The following is a 16,485-nucleotide window of genomic DNA, read 5'->3' as shown; positions in this document are numbered from 1 at the left end:
GTCAGGACTTACGTGCACTATGGCAGGTGTTGAAGTAGAAAAGCTGAGCATGCTACAGCTTAGTAAGTCTCATATGATATGTGCCTACATGCTTTTAATGTGCATTTAATGTAACTTCTGCTTCCTTGAAAGGTCACTTAAGGTACTTTTATATCGAGTGCTCAACCGCTGCTAACAAAGTGAAAAAACGAGTCTTTCAGGACGTCTACTTGCATTTTAAGCTACTTACAGTATTTCTAAAACTGCTTTACGTGCAGGCTTGTGTGTAGAATCTTCAAAACCCTTACAAACTGATTCATTTCTGCTTGCCATTATGATTCGGAATTGAGCTGGATACACTACCCTTTGACTAGATCTATTTAAAAAAGGAGTTAACACAAAGCAGCTGGTCTAGATCGATTTCTTGATAGGAAGAGAAAGGTAGGGCTGGTGGCCGTTTTCATACAAATGTATGTAATCGTGATCGGTCGTCAGAGCAGCTCTCCTTTGAGGTAATAGATTGCCGAAGGAGGTTTGAACAGATCACATGACTTTCGAACAACAACAAGTTTTAATGTCTAGTGAATTATGTCGAAGTACCTAGATTTAACTTGTCATCACGGCTTGTATATGTGTAATATTTATTGCTATTAAGCGCTGTTTTTATGGCCGGGTTGGAGAGAAGTCATCAGTTTCAGGGAGAAGTCTTCTGAAAGTATGAAAAACGGAAGGAGATTAATGTTTTTTTTACATTATATTACACACAGGGATAAGAAACAACTGTAGTTTCGCTGTACAGAAATATAATTTTGATACTGATGTAATAATTTATAAAATAAATGGCAGAGGTGCGGCTACGTACTAATACGGCGACAACAGGTGTACGTTGTGGAACTTGACCAGGTTTATCGACCTTGCTGCCGTGCGCGAACGGCCTATCTCGGCCGACTCTAGGCCTAGGTGAAAGTGTCCCTCTCGAGACCGTAGGCCTCTGTGAGAGAGGTGTGTCTCTGTGTAGATCTGAATCTAGTGTAAATCCCCACTTAATCTCGAAAGTAACGTCAATTTATACATTTACAGTTCTTTGTCGGCTCAATCGTCTTAGAAAGTACAATAAATATAACTTTGAGTTCTACTGACTTTTGAAAATGTTGAAATGTACAAGTTATCAGTTTGCCCACATAAAACTATTGTTTAAGATCCAAGCCGTGAAAGTATGAAAAGCACCCTACCAGCGTCTTTCTATTGTTCAACTTTGTACACATTAAGGGCATCTATGAATAATCATAAGAGTTCATACTATACGGGTTCCTGAAAGGCGGCACCATTTAATTAGAACAAAGAATTGTGAAAATGCACCTTCGCGCCAATTTTGAAAGATATGCAGGACATAATCTCACGCCCATGCGATTTTTAAGAAGGTAAATTAACAGCAAATGAGAAAATTACAGAAATATGACACTGAAATGATTTCGTACAAGTGTTTATTCACTTGAATAATAGGCATAATTGTATTGTCTGGCTTAAGGACACAAGTCTATAAAGCTTGTCTTGCCGTACAGTGTGCCATGGCATGGTTTGACTTATTAAATTCAGCCACTGATGGACGCTAGATATTATTTAAAGACCCGGCATATTTGTAAAAATTCGGTTTATTCTTCCAAATAGCTTTGTTTCTAACATCTCACTGTTTTCCTAGGAGCAGAGAAATAAAGTTTATGTTAAAAATATAAAAGATAAATATGAAAATATAAATTTATATGAGCAGAGAAATGTAAATGAAGCATTTGTTTGAATTTTTCCTATTGTAAATTTGTATATTGGAACCTGACGAATAAGAAATTGCGTTTGCATTATAAATTTTTCTATATTTTAATCATAAATGCATATAGTAAACTATATTTAAAGTGGCATCACTTTCCAGAGTCCAGATCATCCCCATACTGCTAGGAAGCTTTACTGGTGCATTACTGCGTAACTGTGTCTTTTGATAAGATACATTTCCTTAATTATGCAGGGACGGCAGATGCATAGGCCATTAACTGGTGGTAGGTCAAAATGCAAGGCGTAGCTTTTCTCCGGTGAAAATGTATTTTCTCTTAAAATACAAAACTTTGTGAAGTACCAAGCATAGATCTGGATAACAAAGAGAAAGATTTTAGAAAACTTCAAACTCGATGGTATTGACATATTTGAGAAAGACATATACTCCGAAGAAGAAGAAGAAGAAGAAGAAGAAGAAGATGATGATGATGATGATGATGATGATTATGACGATACCGTAATTGAAATTGGTAGCGGTTCAAATGTTGGGAATTTCGAGAACCTTCCGAGACACACAATATTGAGCCAGCGGTTGTCGGTTTTAGATGATGTACTCTATCAGATTGAAACCAAATTCTACAGGATCATGAAACACAAGTTGCAGTGGAGTTTATGTCTCTATTTCTTTAAACGTAAACTCTAAGTTCTAACAGGTAGGTGACAAATAGCATTCATGAGTCTTGGTCAGTCTTTCTCTATGTCTATATGTGTATATGTCTGTCTATCTGTATATGCATGCGTGCATGCATGGATGCAAGTGGATTTGTGGGTTTTAGAAGGTAGGTACGTAAGTACGTAGGTGGTAGGCAGGCAGGTAGGTAGTTAGGTAGGTAGCTAGGTAGGCGGCATCTAAGAATATTGTGTAGCTGGGTAGCCAGCTTGGTAGACAGTGTGTGCTTGTATGTTTGAGGTCTGTTTGTGTGTGTGTGTGTACTTCTCTGTCTGTCTGTCTGTCTGTCTGTCTGTCTGTCTTTCTGTCTGTCTGTCTGTGTGTACATGTTTGTTATAATGGGGAAGTTAAGATTGCACAGACTTACTCCTCGCAGACACTGGCAGGTAAAAGAAGAGTGTTGTTAGGTCCAAATGCTTTCCGTTTTGAGGGGAAGGCGTATCTTTGAAGCATGAACTTCTGAAATGTACTGTATGTACAACGTAATTTTTTCCCTTGTTGGTCACAGAGTTGGAGTCAATAGCTCAAGTGTTCTGAAAAAGAAATATGTAGTGCAACATTACAAAAGTTCCTATTATACATTTGAAGCGGAATGATTGGTTTCCAACAGTAGCATTTTATGCCAAATGCTTGCTCGCAAAAGTTCAGTTATGTGGAAAGGTGATACGAGTGGGATTTGTGCAAACATGTAGCAATCCATGAAGTTCTCTGGGCAATTTATTGATTGATAAACATGAAGTACTTATGGGGTGTGGCACGGTACACGGCGATCTTCTTTCTTTGCCCAATATCACTTTTTTGCAAAGTTTCTTTACATTTTTACGATTAATATTTAAGATGAAGCATTGCTTGGGTTTACTTTTTCCATGAAACTGTAGTCGTAAGTTGGGTTTGGAAAAAGTATACCTTGATGCACATGAGTGCAAATCACCCGATTTCCTGGCTTTCTCTTCCTTTCATTTTCACCATTCCTAAAGAATGTAACTCTACTCTTTCTGTGCCAAATTTTGTTAAATTTTCACGCTTGTTCTAAAAATCATTTACACCAAATGACGATTTTTGACAATAAAGTTCTCACATTTCGAATAAGATTTATTTCAATTTTGGTTATCATGATATCATGAGTTTAAAACACGATTCGAACTAATTTGGGATAATTGGATTTTCATATTTTGCAAATTTTTCAAAAGTGTTAGGTGCCATATAGCTGAATGTTGCAATACCGCAAAGTACTCATAAAAGCAAGTGTGTAATATAAAAAGAAAAGCAGATGAGATAACATTTGTAGATTAAATCGACATTACTTCATTATCCAATTATCCCAAATTGGTTCCAATCGTGTTTTAAACAATCTTTGAATTGCAGTCTTTGTTTTTCTGATTCCTGTCATTTAAAAATGTGAGTAGACAATGCAAAAAAATTGCCTTTTTCACTAACATAAACTGCAATTTCAAATAGGATATTAAATTTGACAAAGTGGTGTCCAGTGTTTGACTCAAATTGATTTAAATAATCACTTTCAAAATAACATGAAGTTTTTTCACAACTATGCTGATCGATTTTTATTTTTAAGTCAAAATCGAAGAAGAAAATTACACTAACCGTCAACATTATTGGAACTAGTTTGGCACAATAACATATTGCAGTAATGTTGGTTAAATCGAAAAATTTCTGCTCATCTGCTTTTATCTTTTTGTTTACGAGCCATGTGTTATTTTCAACTTTCAGCTATATATAGGGGATCTAACAGATGGAAAAAATTGAAAACTTTAAGGATTCTATTCCCAAGCATTAGTTTCAATCATGTTCGTCATAAAATTGTTTAATCAATTTAGTCCGTCGACGTATGACTTCAAATCAAACGACCATGATCACCGATCTATTACAAAATCCTTTTATTAGTGGGACTGCTAAATAAAGAAAAACATATACAAATTCAGATTTTCTCCGTCATTTACAAGTTAGAACGAAGTTTGACAGCCTCTTTCACTGACATCATAGATGCATGCTTCAAGATTCGTAATTGTTACCATCATAATTTGTTTTCTGAAAGACTATTATGCATTCTCGATTCACCTCTGATTCTGCATATTAATGATGCTTGTAACCATGTAACTTAGAAAATCAGATCATAAAGGGGAGATGTGGCATGTGTAAATATTGTAATAAATTGGGCCAAGGATGGAACCTTGAGGTACACTGGTATCAAGGATAGAAAGGCGACTTAGCAGAGTTCACAATTACGCTCTGCCACTGTCTGCGATCTGAGAGATACGTCTGAAGCCAATTCAACGCAGCGGCAGTAGTACTAAGGCAATCACATAAGCGAATAAACAAAATAAAGTGGTTGCCAGTTGTAAAAACAGCAAACAGCTAAAATGATGAATGCATTACACTTTGAGTAGAGAAAAAGATAAATTTGCTTATGTACATTAATTTTTTAAACAAATTGCAGCTACGTAAATGTTTACTTTTGAGCTTGCAGTCAACATGAACCGGGCGTTTCTGGTAGTTTGTATAAGATAATTCAAATTAATAAGAAATATCACAGACAAAGGGTCAAGATTGTCTTGGTTCATGGAATCGTCGTAGGATAAGATGGAAGTCACCATTAATTTACTTTTACCTGTATAAGCTTTCAATTTTTTCATCAATTAAAAAGTAGCTCTAGTAGCTTGAAGACAAGAAAAGCTTCCATTAAACAAAAGCAAAGTTATATTTTTGGATGACGCTCGGGTCGGAGACACAAGCCTACGATGTGCATTGACAGGACGGAGATTTCAAAAAAAAAGAAGCAAGCACTTAAGGAATCGAAATGCGAATGTACGAATCCAGAGAAGTAGAGAATACATGACATATATGTGTAAAAATAACAGCAATTTACCATACATGCAATGCCTGTATGCCTTTCTCCTATTTTAGAGAGCACTGATATGAACCCCGTATTTTTAACATGTTAAAATATGAAACACATTTTCAATGTAATCGGAACTCCTTACAGGTACGCGTAAGCCTAGGTATGATCCAACGAGTGGTATGATCATACACATTAAGCAGCTGAGCGCTCAGAACTTATGACACAACGAAACGTCATTTAATTTTGGTCAAAATTTTTGTTTGCTTTCAGTTTTTGGCATTGCACTGAATTACAATCTCAGTATTATAAAAAAAGACAAACCCCAACGAACGCATTGAAATGTTTACGCATTGCGACCAGCGTCGCGAACCTTTCTCAGGGTTCATTCCCGTATGGTGTTTTGATGGCATCTGCGCTGCTGAAGAGTTATGTCCTAGTTGACTACTACATAACAGAGCTGCTGCACGACAAGTTTCTTGTTGACGAGTTTAAATATCTATACAGCCTATACTTTATATTTACCGTCGTACTGAACTTAAACATAAACGTCCTTCAAATTGTGAAAAAATCCGTGTCCTCATCTTAATATTTAAATTGTTCGATCTAAAAGTGCAGCACAACCCTTTGATGAAGTGGAATGGCCCAACTGCGGAATAATATCAACAGGTATTACGGTTGGCATCTCTCCTTAGCAACAGCGAGGAGCAGGCAAGGTCGCTTTCTGTCGATTTTGTCGCTAATTTCAGAACGGCGTCAGTAAAACAGTCTAGTCATAACCAAAGTATGCATGCACGATAAAGGGGTTATTACACGAAGTTTTGTCGATCGTGTCGTTTTCTCGTGATGTGTCGACGTCGGCATTTTTCACCCGTTGCACAACCCCTAATGATTATAGATATGCCAGCAAGAATGATAGAATTTTGCTAGGATGTCGACAGTCCCTTGTGTCTTTTCTGTCTCTTATTAGTGTAGTATCTCGCACTACGACCGCGTCGATGTCGGGGGGGGGAGCGAAAGCATACATTGACACTGTTGTTTCGCACTAGGATTGCCCAGCTTGCACGTTCGGCGCTACGCTTGCTATCCCCCAAACCGTCGTATGTGCCATAGACGACGCCAATAAGAGACAGACAAAAATCATAAGGGACTGTCGACAGTCTAGAAGTTTGCGTGCGCTAAAAAGCCATAAGGAATGCCCATTCCGTATTATGTACCGTGCCCAGGCTACAGGCGCTCCTTAGCTGGGTAACCTGCTAAGTAGATCGAATTTTGGCTCGATCTATCGAGCCCGTAGTCGATGTGCCCGCCACTGCAACCTAAATACACACAAGGTGTGCAATTGAACCACTAAAAAACACGATCCGGGTTTTCAACTGGCCGTTCCGTCTATGTGCCAGAGACTACGCCAATAAGAGATAGAAAAAGCACAAGGAACTGTCGACAGTCTAGAATTTTGCGTGCGCTAAAAATATGCAAATTAGGAATTTGCTGATATAAAATGCATATTGACTTTGAATAATGTTGTATCGAAGTATCTACAATGTACATTGCAAGTCTCAGTCAACTTTGGTCGACTTAATCATGATATATATCCTTAATTACGAAAGTTAATTAAGTATGCAAATCATAAATTGGCTGAGTATAAATGTCTAATTACTTTCAATAATTTCCTCATATACTTATCTAGGTATCACTTTTATCTCATGTGGAAATTTTAAAAAAGCAAGGCTTTCTATAAAAATCGAAGTATTGCATTTTTAATTGCATTTATGAAAACCTTTAACTCTCAAAATGGGACACCAGTAGTGGTGCAATTGCATCTTTTTGACTCTCTAGTCAAACCAGTGTTATTGTATGGATCAGAGGTATGGGGAGCTACTTATTTAGAAAAGTAAGTTCAAATAGATTTAGTGATTACTTTCTGAAACCTAACGGTGAATTTGAGATTGTTCAGATGAAGGCATGCAAACACATTCTTGGTGTCAATAAAAGTGCATGCATCCATGCTTGTTTTTTGGGAACTTGGGCGTCTTCCCCTTCTGCTGTGTATTATCGTTAATGTGATTAAATATTGGAGTCGTTTAGAAAGGCTTTTAAACAATAGTCTCCTTCCTGTAGCTTTTTAACTTGAATACAAGTGCACGAGAAGGGTCTATCAACATTTTTAGACTTTTTTATTCGAGTTATCAAAAAGGGTTCAATACATGCCTTATTACATCTCAGAAAAAAATTGTTTTACATTACAGAAACCAATAAAGTATTGAGCATTTATCATACATTATCATTATCATGTGTCATGTCGGTTGTGCATGGGTGTCGGTGAATATTAGAACTGTAAATCACCCACTTCTTATCACATGCAAACATTTTTTCTTTTCTAAAGGCAGTGTGAAACTCTATTTTTTGTACAGAGTCAACAAATCTTCTGTATGCTATAAAGCTGGGTAGTTCCTTTTTACTACGACAGATATAAATGTACCTTTTACCAATAAGAAGTAGGATATTCACAATAACAGAAAGTTTTGGATCACCTAGTATGATCTGCCATATAGTTGGTCTTTTTCTCAATTTTAAATTTTGTTCCAATAACATAAAAAATTATTCCCAAAATAATTGCACATGTTGACAATCATGTAAAATATAAAGTAGCGTTTCCTTGTTGTTTTTGCAGAAAGAACATAGAGCATTATCAACCGTGGACGAATTCATTTTACTTAGTCTAGCATTTGTATATAGGATATTGTGTAACATTTTAAGTCGAAACTCTCTTAATTTAGAGTCTATAGCTATTTTAAATGGAAGTTGATAAATTTGATTCCAGTTGTCAATATTAATCTTAAATTCATGTTTAAAGTACAGTTCTGATTTTGGTTATATAAAATTAATGTCATTGATTATCTGTGTGATTACTTTTATATCAAACAGCTCCACACTGATTAGTCTGTTATTTTCAAATGCAATTTTTACTTCATCGTCATCATCAGCTGTACTTTGCTGATTTACTTGTATGTTGATTGGCATAACACTTTTTAGTCCAAACCATTCAAATATGGATGATTGAGGGATACCTTTATTGTGTACAGAATCCCAGTCCATCTTTTGACCATTTTCATTGTACAGTTGTTCTAAATACAGAATGCCTGCTCCCACAAATTCCTGGTAAACACAGAACATTTGCCAATCAAAATGTATTTATTGTTCAATAGAAGAGTTTTTCTGGAATTCAAATTACTTTCACTGTGTGGTAGTTTCAAAATCAACTCTTCCCATGCTTCAACATGGTGTAAAAGAAACCTGTGATTTTCAACGGTAGTAAATCAACTTTAAAATAACATTTCAGTAATAGCTTTAAACCTCCAACTGGCTTCAGTACTCTAGTAAAACAGTTTCTATGGGTGGTTATTTTGTCCATTAAAATACCTTTTGATCCAGTCAACCCTGGTGGCATTATATATTGCAAATATATTTGGCATACGCAACCCGACATTTTCTATTGTTCCTACTATTGTGTACCTGACAATCTTATCTAAACCTTTTCAAAGAAATTGAAAAATAACATTCTGTTTATTTCTTTCAGCTTATTTTTAGGAATATCAGTGATACTCATACTGAATTTACTGACAGCCCTATCTGAATTTTACCAGGTAGGGTGAGATCACTAGTTTTCCACATATTTAAGGTAGCTTGTAATTTCTATTTCTATTAATTTCTGGGCGCTTCATGAACGTTACGATGATATGGCTCGGCTGACCAGCACCTCCCCCCTTTCTTTTCGATGTTGCCTTTCCTGTGGTTGTGACTGTGCGGTGTGTGTTCTCCAACATAGCGGCGGCATTTTCGAATCCAAGTTTATCCTCAAGTATATCTGCCAGTATTTGTGTACAGTTCTCTCCCTCTCTCTCTTGTATCCCACCAAAGCGGAGATTGAAACTTTTGGAATACCGCTACAAACGCAGTATTCAGTATGGAGCTTGGATTCTTGGGCCCGAATTGTGAGTTCGAGGTCTTTGATGCGTTTCTCTGTGACCACGTACAGTCGAGTGTTCTGGTGACTTTTCAAATTCATCTTGTTTTTTTCTCAATACTTACAAGTCTTTCTCTGAAGTGTTTCTGTTCGTTTGCGGCTTTACCTATCTTTTCCTCCATCCTTTGGAGGGTGGCCTTGACGAACTGTTTGAATTCTCCTTTGCTGTGGCTGTGCATGTTGTAGGTCGTTATCGACTGCTCTCCAGAACATTCCAGTCGGTTGTCACGTGCTCTGGCGGTGGCATGGCTGTTGAAGTTGAAAGGCTTTTGCGGGGTCTTTGCGCTTTCTTCGCCGGTTTTTCCTTTTGGTCGCATGTTTTCACTCCTTCAGTCGAAGTTTGTTACTTTTAAACGTTCGCGAGTGGCAAAATTGTGTAGGATGATAATTGCTGTACTGTAGAATTTACTGGGTATTTCGGAGCAATCTGATCAGTGGTGCATGCTCATTACAGTGACCCTAGACTTTCTTAAATCTGTCTTTGCATTCTGTAATTCATGAGAGTGAAGAATTGTAAAAATTGTCTATATACATTTATTAGGACAGTAAAAAAAAGCAAAGTTTTGAAAGCAAAGTTTGTTGATGTCTGAAAGAAAGCCTTAGAAAGTAATGAGAAACCAAATTTTAATGGCAAGATTAACACTGTTTTCAAATATGAGAAGTATCTGTGTCTTGTTCAAAATCCTTTTGATAGAATAGCATTAACCAAAACATATTTTCCTAGTCGGTCGTTATAAGAATGTCCTTCGAAATCTTAGACTTTGTACTTTATGCAAAATGTTAGCAAAATGTTGGCGATGAATTTGATTTGTCAAGTGCACCTACACAAGATTTAAGACATACTTGCTGTAATTCTATTGTTGATATTCAGGCTCAGCTGAAACATTTTGACAAGATGTCCTTCTTCAAATTCATAATTTCTTATTCTGATGATTCCTTTGTGCATATTACAACAAAATTCTTTAATGAGCTGATGAAAACTTATAACATGAAATTTTGAGATGGCTTTTTTTCATCTCTTTCTTGCAAAATTTTTCAAGTTAGTAATTCTTTTGTTTTGTATTTCATTTTATGCCAATGGCACGCATGTGTACATGGCTAAATAAATAAAGGAGGCAAGAGGAACGTCCTCGAGCGATAGATTTTCCACTCTACATTTTGACAGACTGTCCAATAAAGATCGTGGCATGTAAACGCGATGGCCTTTGTCAGCAAGTAAGGAAACCGTCAGTATTTACGGTCTGGGGTATTCAAAAAATTTAAGCTACAAGGCGGTGCTCAAAATGTGGAGAGGAAGGAGAGGCTGTAATAAATTTTTAGCAATGTACTGAAGCATTTAGTGACGTTATGAAGTGATATAAAAATAATAGAAAAATAAAAAAAAGATTAAAACTGGACAATTTTATACAAACTACAATTTGATATATGTAATTTAACTTTATTGAGAATCATTATCAAGTGAATAATTTTTCAGTATTTCTTTATCAAGCATGAGAAACATGTACTCTCTATTCTGTAGCTACTGGGTATTTGGGAGAATGTGTAAAGAAAGCTGATTCCAAAGTACACGAAACAGTGGACTACCTCAATAACAAATTAATCTTTCACTGCAAGAACGGACTTTGTCATAGTCAAAAATGATTGAGAAATGGAGATTCCTTGTATCTTTCAACCAAATGTAAATTTAATCTCTAACTTAAATTTTTGTTTCCCTTGTCTTATTTTCTTCGTTCTTATTTTCTTCGTCATTATTATTTGATAATGTATATTTTACTCTTATACATGTTAAATATAAAGCAAATAAATGCTTTAACAGAACAATACATATTAAATACATGAAATCAGGCAAAAAACTGCAAGTAGGTGCCACTACCACCAATACTCATTATGAAACAGAAGACAGTGATGATGGTGATGATATTGTTGTTTATGTGCTCAATGGCGACAGTGAAGATGAGGATCGACAGTGGTGATGATGATGTCACACAGTAGTTTTCAACATTTGTGACCAGAGGTGGTAGGAGAGCTTGGTCATTGAGAAATGCTCTCAGCGGATACCAGGATTAGTGGACAAAACTAAACTGTTATGAATTCATCCTTTATATTATCACGGAAATGTATATTTCATGACTTAATAACCATTTGGACATTTGACCATACCATAATGACATGATACCCATCCAAATTAAACAATACTATATGGTTGGATAATAATTATTGTCTGAGCTTTTATATCTACATTTTGTAATGACTTTGAATTTCAATTTATTGGTTTCACCTTTTCAACCGAGGCAACTGATGGTAATCTAGCTGGCTAAACCGGGACTAGAAAGACTTTGACTATAGCTGTATTTTGTAAAATTTACAAATACATGTATTGAAATTAAGCTTTTCGAAGTTGGGCAGGGGGTAAGCCAAACTTTCTGTGTTAGAGAGGTGGTTACTCAATTTATCATGGTTGGCTTGGGTGTTACTCAAAATGTCTGAGATTCTAATGTGATAAAATTCCTCAGATCCTCAGACCATAAATGATGACGGCTCCCTAAATAGCTGTGTACTCCCGATCAGTAGGATCTGCGCCAGTATACGCAGGGCTGATAATTCAGCGAAATTTAGAAACAAACATAAAGCTACTTCTAAGAAATTTACAGACTCTTGGCCTTTTATGCATCAATTTTTGAGCTTTTAAACCAGTATAAGGGACTGGTCAGTTACTTCGGCCTTCTGAAATTCCTATCTACAACTGACATGATAAGAATTCCATTCAAGACAGAATGACTGAATGTTTAAAATATACCTCCATTTATATATAAATATATTCGAAATTTGGAATAGGGAAGTAACCCTCTTTTCGAAAGTTGGAACAGGGAGGGGGTAAGCCATGTTTTGACGTCGGCAAAAATGTAAAACTGAACGTCGACAGCAGCTTACAAGAGTTAAGTGCACTATTGCAGGAGTAGAAGCGGAAAGGCTAAACAAATACCAATCTGATTAAAATAAGATGTAGAGTACTGCGACGTCTATGCTTACGCCGTATTCTATTGCTGTCGCCTGTAGTGAGAGGCGACAGCAAGAGAATAACGCGTAAGTATAGACGTCGCCGTACTCTATATCTGATTTTAATCAGATTGAGCCAATACACGCCTCGTGTTAATTTTACCCATGCTTCCTTGAAAGGTCAGCTAAGGTCTGATGATTCGAGTACTCGTCGCCTGCCAACGAAAGCATAGACAAATAATTCAGGCGGCAAACTTGCGCTGGAAGGTAGGTGCACTATTTCTTAAACTGCTGCCTGTGAAGGCTTTTGTGTACCGTGTCTTTCAAACTCTTATACACCCAATACACTTGAACTTGCTATTCTTATTGGAATTCAGCTTGAAACATCGCCCTTTTGATATAACTATTCTGCACAAATGAACAAAGACTCTTCGTGAAGCAACTTGTCGAGATCAATTTACTCGTAGGAAGAATGGGCCAGGGTTATCAATGTTATCAGATATTGAAAAAACACTCTAAGAAGGTAACAGATAGCGAAAGAATGTTAGAACGGATGACGTGACTTTCGAACCACAACAGATTTTATCTTTGTGAGGAAGGTTAGACTGGATACGTTAGGCTATGTCTGGTTCCTAAATCATGTCGATGTAACGGGGTTTAACATGTCAACACATCCTGTATGTGTAATATTTATTGCTATGAAACGTTCAGTTATTAAAGACGGGACCTCCTTTTAAAAGGACGCGACGCTATGGCGGTGTTCATTGTGTAAGTGGACACCAAACAGGCAACACGCGGGCACACGCTCCAGAAAATGCCACTTTTTTAGTTTTCTCCGACCGCAAAAGACAGACTGCAAAGCGGTCAGCGCGAAGCTGCTACCAACTCTGTGGTTATATTCAAATTCTAATGCGACTGGAAGACAATTTTATAGGAAATTCGAGCGTTGGTGGTGGAGAATCAATGACCGTTGGCGATTTGAACCGACCGTCAATCAACCGCTTGTATATACTCTGTTTGCAGGATTAGCAAAAGGTGACAAAAGGTTAAGATCAGTTTGTGTAATTAATGATATAGAAATCAAACATCGTACTGGCCAAGTGTTTGACAGGGAGAAGAACTCCATTAATGCGAGAACCTTGGACTGAAAATTGCGGCTTTAAGATTGGCCATGTCGGGCAAGCAGTACCAGATTGACACCCTGATATTTGAAAACCAGAGGGAGTTAATGAATTTTTTAAGGCTTTTGAAGACCTTTCTTGCCAAACCAAAAATGTCATTCATGGTATTAATTGTACTTTGTGTGGGTTGATATATGTCGGCAGATGTGTGGCCATAAGTCAGATATAAGTAATAACTTGCCGACATGCCCATACACTCATTTTAACGTACCTCAACATTCTATACTAAACATGAAAGTCCGAATATTGGAAAAAATCTATCATCCTTCCAATAGTTCCAAACTCAGCAGGAGCTATCGCGAGCAACGTGAACACTATTGGATCACTGAACTTTGCACAGCTATGCCCTATGGATGTAATGATAACATTCTAGAGGTGGGTAATTTATCCAGCCCTAGGGGGAGTCGTGTAAATGTGCTGGGTCAATTTAACTCTCACTCGAGAAGACGATGAAGCCATGGGCATAGACATAGTAATACCAGCAGTCCTCCCAAGTTCAGTGATCTACTGTCTATACTTAATCTTGGAGTTCACAAAATAAGAACTACTTTGTTTGCTTGCTCCTTGCAGAAATTGAGATTGTTACTCTCAAGAGTTCAAACGATGAATATCAACCAAATAGCCTGATTATCATTTAGTCCAAATTATTATCGATATCAGCAATTACCGGCTGTTTAAGCCAGTAAGGACAGAACTCTTGAACAGTGAAAAGCGTTTATTTTTTCAAGTACCATTTGCAAAAAAAGGGATTGACCAAATAAACATCAGCGATATTTTGCATGATAAGAAAGTTGGGGAAAAATACCTTCATATTTTAAATGTCAAGAACCACCTATAGTTTCTTACTCATACACAAAAACCATTGATAGGAATTTTTTAACTATAACAATGTCTTGAAAAATTTCAACTTTCCTTCATTAACAGCAGAACTTCTAATTGCGTGTCCTCCCTTTTTGCTATAAACCACTTTGTCACATAATAACTGGTGACCTGACCATAATTACCAACAGCAAACTTCGGCAACTCTTTCAATATGGCCAAAAATATCGGGAGCACCAAAATATTAATTGGAAATTTAATTTCGGAATTATCACGGATTCCGCAGAAAAATATTCAAGACAGGTGCCTACATTTTTTTCTAACAAGAAGGAAAGAATTCATATATTTTGTCATGTCGGAAATTTTCCCGAGATCAACGAAAGTTCTGCTTCAGTTCCCTCCATCGATTTTTCCCGAACTCTTTGGCACCCATGCCCTGGTCCCAGATAACGCATTTCAACATAATGGATCATTTCCTGTGATGTGACGCTTGGACGCTAGTTGCGTTGATGCGGTTAAACATGACCGATCAAATATAAAACTTTCTGATTTCAGTTCATAAAGTGAACTTTATTACGTTTTCAAAAGAAATGCGATGTCATCAGAATAACACAGAAAGGTGATCACAACAAAACACTCAAGCGATACAGAAAAATAGTAAAAAATTATAACTATACAACTCTGTTCAGTTACGGAGAGTGTCTCTCTCAATCGTCCTTGATGTCCTCCTTTTCACCGATGCATTTGCTTTCCAGTGTAGTTTTGTGGTACAGCATCATCTTGAAGTTTTGTGCTAATCCTTATTTGATTATGGATCATCAAACTGCTGTCGATTTCCTTGTATACGCAAAAACGTGTACCATAGCCTACTTATAGTTCTGAACACTTATGTCAGTGCCAACCTTTGCCGGTAACAATTTGTAGAGGCTTTTTTCACCTTGGGTTTCGAATCATACATAATGCATAATCGAAATCTCGCTCACGATTATTGGTACATCCGTAATACTTACATGTGTATGTTTATATCTGAGGGGACTCCCTAGATCGGACCCCTCCCCTAGCCAAATCACTAAACCTCGAAAAATTTACGTCATCCAGGCATTTCTCCCGGCATGCTTTGCAGAAGAAGTAGACAATGGCCGCGTACGGTCAGCTTGAAAAGTCTCAATATTGCCTGATTTTGATATTTATTTTGGTGTATAACTCCAACAAATTGCTCTTAATTTGTGCAAAAGGTAATGATAAGTGCTTTTGTGACATACGTGTACGCCTGTATACAGCTGACGAAATTTGGGGTGGACTATCCCTTAAAGACTAGCTCAGTCTCATTATGGGCGTAACACCTTAACTTGTTTGCCCTTCATGAACAACCTCCCTGTCAGAATAAATCTTGAAGTAGAAGGATGCTGTGTATCATTTGAAACTAAAAACCACAAATACACATTTGAGGTCTAAATACGGCAAAATCAGAGTGCTGAAGTGGTATTTCCAAATGATCTTTCTCTGTCAGATGTTCTCGCCGACCTATGTTGAGGCCGCGGCTCGAGTTGAACAGTCAACCGACAGACTCGCCTCACTGAATGTAGCATCAGTGAACTTTTCTCTACCTCCTTAATTGATAAAGCCTCCTCCTGAAGTTCAACTTCAGTTAAGGTAGACTGAAAGACTTAAATGTTCTCTCAAACGTTCCTAAATGAAACTGTCTACCATTCTCTTACTAAATCAACAATAACTAGACATTAACTGAAAAGGCTCACGTGTTTCATTCTATATTGCAGATGTGTGCATATTAAACTTTTGCCACATGTTTGCAACTTCATCGAAAGTGTTATGATCAACATCATGAACAATATATATTACAGATTAATTCTACTGTCATTAAGTATACAAATATGTAATTAGCTGAAATAAAAAAAAATACTAAATGTTTGCTGTCATTGTATCACCACTTTATATAGCAATTGCCTTCAGTCAAGTCCTTCAAGTTTTATATGCCAAACTGTGAAATCTTATTAGATACAAAAATTATAAATGAAAATGCATGAAAATGCGAATGAAAATGCGAAATGACTTTCAATATTGTTTTAACCTGATATTATCAATGTATATAGCATGTTTTGCCAACTTTGGTCAA

The sequence above is a fragment of the Ptychodera flava genome, chromosome 8 (genome assembly GCF_041260155.1).
Source record: "Ptychodera flava strain L36383 chromosome 8, AS_Pfla_20210202, whole genome shotgun sequence".
Taxonomy (NCBI): domain Eukaryota; kingdom Metazoa; phylum Hemichordata; class Enteropneusta; family Ptychoderidae; genus Ptychodera; species Ptychodera flava.
This window is presented reverse-complemented; position numbering follows the sequence as displayed.